This window comes from Artemia sp. Qi Xiang Cuo, chromosome 5 (assembly GCF_049724085.1).
Source record: "Artemia sp. Qi Xiang Cuo chromosome 5, ASM4972408v1, whole genome shotgun sequence".
NCBI classification, from domain to species: Eukaryota; Metazoa; Arthropoda; class Branchiopoda; order Anostraca; family Artemiidae; genus Artemia; species Artemia sp. Qi Xiang Cuo.
This window is the reverse complement of record NC_142798.1, coordinates 68,406,314-68,412,680: the sequence shown is the minus strand read 5'-3', so window position 1 is coordinate 68,412,680 and position 6,367 is coordinate 68,406,314. Positions and strand designations below refer to the sequence as shown.

Sequence of the window (6,367 nt, the reverse complement as noted above, 5' to 3'; positions counted from 1 at the left end):
TTTTGTCAGAAAACGCTTAAAAGTGAAATCTTTGAACAAATATCTTACGTCTTTGGTCGTTTTTGTGCAAACGTCTTTCATCATTCTGCTCTGATCAGCGGTCTGAGAACAATGATTAGTAGATAATCAAAGTTCTCTCATCATTGTTCTATATGGAAGAACAGTGGCGGCCTTCACACTTTTTGCTAACGTCAGTGAGCTGTAAGATCTTAGAACAAATATGAGTTAAAAAACGATAATCTTTGCAGAAAGATGTGAGATCTTAGATGTAAGATCTTAGTGCTTAAAAACGAGCCTATTGTTATAACAACATCAAATTATATAGTATACTATGAAATAATAAATATATGACACATAAAAAGGGCCAAAATGACAAAACGTTTCAGCGTGTGGACAGAGGTCCGCGCGAACGCAGCCCCCCAGTACCCAAAATTACGCTGTTGAGATCAGGGTTGCCAACTTTTTGGTCGATGAATATGTCCCATGAGCATCCAAAAATGTGTCCTTTTCAGACAAATTTTGTCCATATTTTGTCTATAATATGTCCTCAATATGTTCATCTTGAAATATCAGAAACTAGTTTTTTTAAGACTTGTGAACCTCCTTCAAAGTGGTCAGTTAACAACGAATATAATGAAAACGAAAAAGATTCATTTAGTACATCCATACAAAATGAATTAATGTGAACGCACAAAAGTCATAAAATCATGTAAACAGCAAAAAACTAACTGTGGGAGCTTAAGGCTCATCTTCCTACGAGAGTTCCACTTGATAGGTATGGTCGGCTTGAGGGTCAGCATTTTGACTTCTTTTGGTAGCTTTTTGCAAATCGGAGTATTTCTTGCGTATGTCATAAGGTAAAATCCAGGAGCCAAGCGACGTTGCAGAGCGCTAGGTAAGCTGGGTTGCCCTTCAATCAGGGGGGTGACATCCCCAAAGGCATAATTACTGGACCTTTGAACAATGCTGAACAAAAGACATTTCAACAAATTCTGATTGGATGCTGGTTTTCGGAACTGATGAGTGCAGGGGGGAGGGGTTGCCCTTATATAACTTTTGACTCTTATAAAGGGCACTGAACTTCAGTCAAACGAGTGAGCCCCATCTGAAGTTTATACAACTACCCATTCCATAAAACCTTATATGCCTCTGGGGCATAACTTACAACCCCTGTCCCAGGGCCCTTAGGGGTTGTGTAAACGCTGAGGGCATTGTCATATTTTTTTACCATTTTTTTTTAAAGTTACTATCTCAAAATTTCTGCTGGATGCATCTAGGGAAAAGAAGACGTGGGTGGAGGGGGGGGGGCTGGTTTGCCTCTGACCACTTCTGACTCTTAAAACTAGCACTAGAACTTCTGATTTTCAATGCAGTGAGTCCCATCCAAAGTTTGAAAAACCAACCCTTCCATAGAAATCTTATATGTTTATAATGGGGAACTAGTATAACTTGTTACCCTTGCCCTAAAAGCTTTTGTTTTTCATCCACATAAATATAGTTACTGGAACTTATAATATAAACTTTTAACATAATGACAATTTCAAAATTATGATTGGACTTGTTTGGGGAAGTGAAGGGCTTGGGGGGGGGGGGGGCGCTTTTCACCTTCCAATCATTTATGCTTCTTATTAGAACTTTCAATTTCCAATCCAGCCACTTTCGAAGTTTCAACGACTACCCTTCCTACACGATGTGCCTTGGTCAAAAGTAAACAATAAATTGTAACCTTATCTCTCTTTCGTTCATTAAATTAAAAAAACAAGTTTTTTTCTACTTGAAGCAAGGAGCAACATTAAAACTTATGACAATCAAAAATTATTCCATATATTAGGGTAGCTGCCTTTTCCTCGATACCCGTCTCTTCACGCTAAAATCTTTTCAAGAACTTAAAAAAAAAAGTTTTAATTCAATTAAACGGTCCTTGTGTTTCAAGAATCGTTCTTAAAAAAAGTAGACTAAATGTCGAATATTAGCGTAGAGAGGGGGGTATTGAGGAGGGAGTAGGCCCCGTCATATACAGAATAATTTCTCTACGTTTTAAGTTCTAATGTCACTCCTTACTTTCAGTGGAAAAAAACAAGTTTTTGTATTTATTTATGATCGTTTTTCAGATAATCCTAAGAAATCTACCCCCTCTGTGGAAAATTTCCCCACGAAAAATTCCTCTATATAAAGTTCCTCCCATGTAAAATTCTTCCGCTGGGAAATTACCCCTGGACAATTCCATCCCTGCTGCCAATTCTTCCCAGAAATTTTTTTCCTTACGGTTCTGTCTGAAAAATACTCGTTACCATACTTTTATTTGAAGAAAGACTTGCATTCATTTAGTTTCTGATCCTGTTTAAGGTCATTGAGGAATATCCATGTTTGGAAAAAAAACCCAACCTGGACATTTCATCCCCCCTGAAATTTCCCATGGCGAATTCCTCCTGGCGATAATTCCCCCATGGAAAATTCTCCCATGGAAAATCCCCCCCCCCAAAAAAAAGATCATAAATAAAATTATCTAAAAAAAAAAATCCCAAAAGAATTCAAACTCCGCTGAAAACTTCCCCCTGAGATATCCCTCAAAGTGTCTCGACATGTACAATGGGATCAACAGCGAGAAAAAAGACAAATAACACACCTTCTGTATACAAATTCTGGTAAATTCTCCCCATATAAAATTTCCCCTGAAAAGTTCACCCCCAGAAACTTTCATACCAATGAGAAATTCTCCCCGTAGAAAATCTATCCCCAGAAGATCTCCTTCCTCCCTTGGAAAATGTCGGTATACTTCTCTATGACACATACTATATGTAAACAATGGGCAAATTTTATGACTGTGGCCCTTCCTCTAGTGGTATTGAGGGGTCATGTCATCTCTAGACATATCTATTGATGTGATATCTCAAATTTTTGATCAGACAACTTGCAGCAAAAAAGGGCATGGGACAGGGACTCGTTGTGCTCCAATTTTTCGGGCATTTAAAAAGGACAATACACTTTTTAATTTTCCTTTGAACGAGATGGCGTGATTTCCATTAAAATTCTTTGAATTTTATGGGGTGTTTTTCATCTTTTTCGAAAATTTGGCAAATTTATGTCAGGCCCACTAATGGGTAACACAAAACTTAAAAATATACTATATATTTGGAATCAGCTCAATAAGCTAATCTTTTATATCTATTGATATCAAAATTGACTCCAGATCATCAAGAATCTAATTTTTTCTTTTGCTAACTTTTCATTTTCAGTTAATAATACTGGATAAATAAATGTTTTGCCTGACTACTGGAAGTCGGAAGCAATTGTTAACAAAAAAGGTGACTGCTTGCCAAATAATACAAACTTTTAAAGAATTTCAAGAGTATTTGCAGATAATTGTTTGCGGGATAGAGCAAGCAACTCCGAAAAATAATAACGTTTGTAAAAAAAATAACATTTGTAAAAATTAGTAGAAAATAAGTAGTTAAGTAAATTTAGTGCTAGCCAAGTATAGTTTTATTACTGATTTCGTGAAAAATTATTTTTTTTTTTACAAAAACATGTATCCAGCGGGGAAATATTCTATTTTATGTCATAAATTTGTAAAATATGTCCCTTTTATGTCCTTAATTTCTAAAATATGTCCCTTTTTCGCCCTATTATGTCATTGTGTCCCGGCACACAGGATTATGTCCATTGGACATAAAATATGTCCAGTTGGCAACCCTGGTTGAGATACCCCCATTTAGGGTAATCACAGATGTCAGCCAATCCGAAGTGCAATGTAAAGGCCTCACCAAGGGAGCGCCTCCTTCGTGATCAAGGCATTTCCCTAGCCAGGTAAGTATGTTTTGTTCAATCTGTTTTGTTAACATTTTAATAATATCTTTCGACATAAATCAGGTTGCTTTGAATGCCACTCAGAAAGTCCAATTTATTAAACAGATGCATGTTTACAAAACTTTTTCACGTCAATGAATCAATTCTCTAAATTATTTTTGAAGATAGCAATGCCCCATTTCATTTTCATATGCAAAATTCTTAATCCTTTGAATACAAGTTTACCTTTTTGAGAAAAGCAAATCAGGGGCTTCTCATACAGTTATCAATATGACTGAAAAGTAGAAACTTTAAATTCTTTAAACCCAGGGGACGTTCTGCTGATTATGCCAATTATTTTCTCGTTAACAAGCAAAGAAGGCTTTAGTCATTAATACTACTGCTAACAACTCACTACAGAACCAAGCCGTCTGAGGCCAAAAACAATCACTTCAGCAATTTTATTCGAATCTTGGTTCAATTTAAATTTATCACGTACTATTTTTGAAAAAGATGCATTGGACTTCAATTTAATTATGGTGAGAGGTCATTCGCTTTTTCACCATTAAATTTTTTAATTAAATACAATTTTTCTTTTTTTTTCAGATGAAAAAAATGACTTTCAATATATTTAAGGGCTAGGAAACTACAGGTGGGGTTTCTAGAAAATTTGAAAAGCGCATTATACATATCAATGAATAGGGTTCATGGACTTTGATTTCCCCTCGAAAGGGGTGCGCCAATCCTGGAGGTACGGCAATACCAGGCCAACGCAGGAAGGGAGCGGAGGAAGCCCCGACATCCCCCCGGTTTTCAAAAATCAGTTTAATATTCTGGGTCTATGAATATTTTGAATAAGACATTTTCATTCACTTTCTTTCTCAGTAGGGAAGCCTTAATGACTATAAGGGGGAGTCTATATATGGGCATAGAGTCCCTAGGGAGAACACCTGTGCTGTCAGTCCGACGGGGCACCATATATGGGCATGGAATCCCCAGGGAGAAAACGTTTCCGAGAAATTGTTTGCATAATCGTTTGGATTTGATCCAAGAAAGGGGAATTTATTCAAGGATTATCGAGTCTAACGGGGACAGGGTCAATTGATTTGTTGTTGTTCGTCGGCTCCACCTAACCTAGGTGGAGTTTTAGCTTAGGGTTTTAGCTTAAAGTTTTAGTTAGAGTTATAGTTTAGTTTAGTTTTAGTTAGAGTTGTAGTTTAGTTAAAAGTTCTAGTTTAGAGTTTTAGCTAAAGTTATAGTTTACTTTAGTTTTAGTTAAGAGTTTTAGTTTAGAGTTATAGTTTAGTTTTTAGTTAAGAGTTTTTAGTTTAACGTTTAGAGTATTAGCTTAGAGTCTTAGCTTAGAGTTTTAGTTAGAGTTATAGTTTAGTTTAGTTTTAGTTAAGAGTTTTAATTTCGAATTGTTGTTTAGCTTTGGATAAGAGTTTTGGTTTAGAGTTTAGAGTTTTCGTTTAGAGTCTTAGCTTAGAGTTTTAGTTAGAGGTATAGTTTAGTAGTTAAGAGTTTTAGTATAGGGTTTTAGCTTAGAGTTTTAGTTTAGAGTCTTAGCTTGGAGTTTTAGTTAGAGTTATAGTTTTAGTTTAGTTTTAGTTAAGATTTTTAGTTTAGAGTTATAGCTTAGTTAACAGTTTTAGTTTAGAGTTTGGAGTTTTAGTTGGAGTTATAGTATAGTTTGGTTTTAGTTTAGAGTCTAGATTTCTAGTTTAGAGTGTTAGCTTAGAGTGTTAGCTTAGAGTTTTAGTTAGAGTTATAGTTTAGTTTAGTTTTCGTTAAGAGTTTCAATTTAGACTTGTAGTTTAGTTTTAGTTAAGAGTTTTAGTTTAGAGTTGTTTTTTAGTTTTAATTCAGAGTTTTAGTTTAGAGTCTTAGCTTAGAGTTTTAGTTAGAGTTATAGTTTAGTTTAGTTTTAGTTTGAATTTTAGTTTAGAGTTTTTGTTTAGTTTTAGACAAGAGTTTTAGTTTATAGAGTTTGGAGTTTTAGTTAGAGTTATAGTTTAGTTTTAGTTTAGAGTCTAGAGTTTTAGTTTAGAGTGTTAGCTTAGAGTTTTAATTTAGACTTGTAGTTTAGTTTTAGTTAAGAGTTTTAGTTTAGAGTTGTAGTTTAGTTAAGAATTTTATCTTAGGACTTTAGCTTAGAGTTTAGAGTCCTAGCTTAGAGTTTTATCTAGGTTACACACGCTTACTTAACCTAGCATAAATTAACATTAAAAATTAATAAAACCCACTCTAAGTTAAGACGCTAAAGTAAAACTCTAAACTCTAAACTAAAACTCTTAAATAAAACTAAACTAAAACTATAACTCTAACTAAAACTCTAAGCTAAGACTCTAAACTTTAAGCTAAAATCCTAAACTAAAAATCTTAACTAAAACTAAATTAAAACTCTAAACTAAAACTCTTAACTAAAACTAAACTATAAGTCTAAATTAAAACTCTAAGCTAACACTCTAAACTAAAACTCGAGACTCTAAACTAAAACTAAACTAAACTATAACTAACTGAAACTCCAAACTCTAAACTAAAACTCTTGTCTAAAACTAAACAACAACTCTAAACTAAA

The 6,367-nt window shown here is 34.4% G+C and overlaps 1 pseudogene; it reads right to left on the bottom strand.

The window, feature by feature from the left end:
• Positions 1-4,515: 4,515 nt before the first annotated feature.
• On the bottom strand, positions 4,516-4,649 carry LOC148952432 (U2 spliceosomal RNA; annotated as a pseudogene).
• Between the last annotated feature and the right edge of the window lie 1,718 nt (positions 4,650-6,367).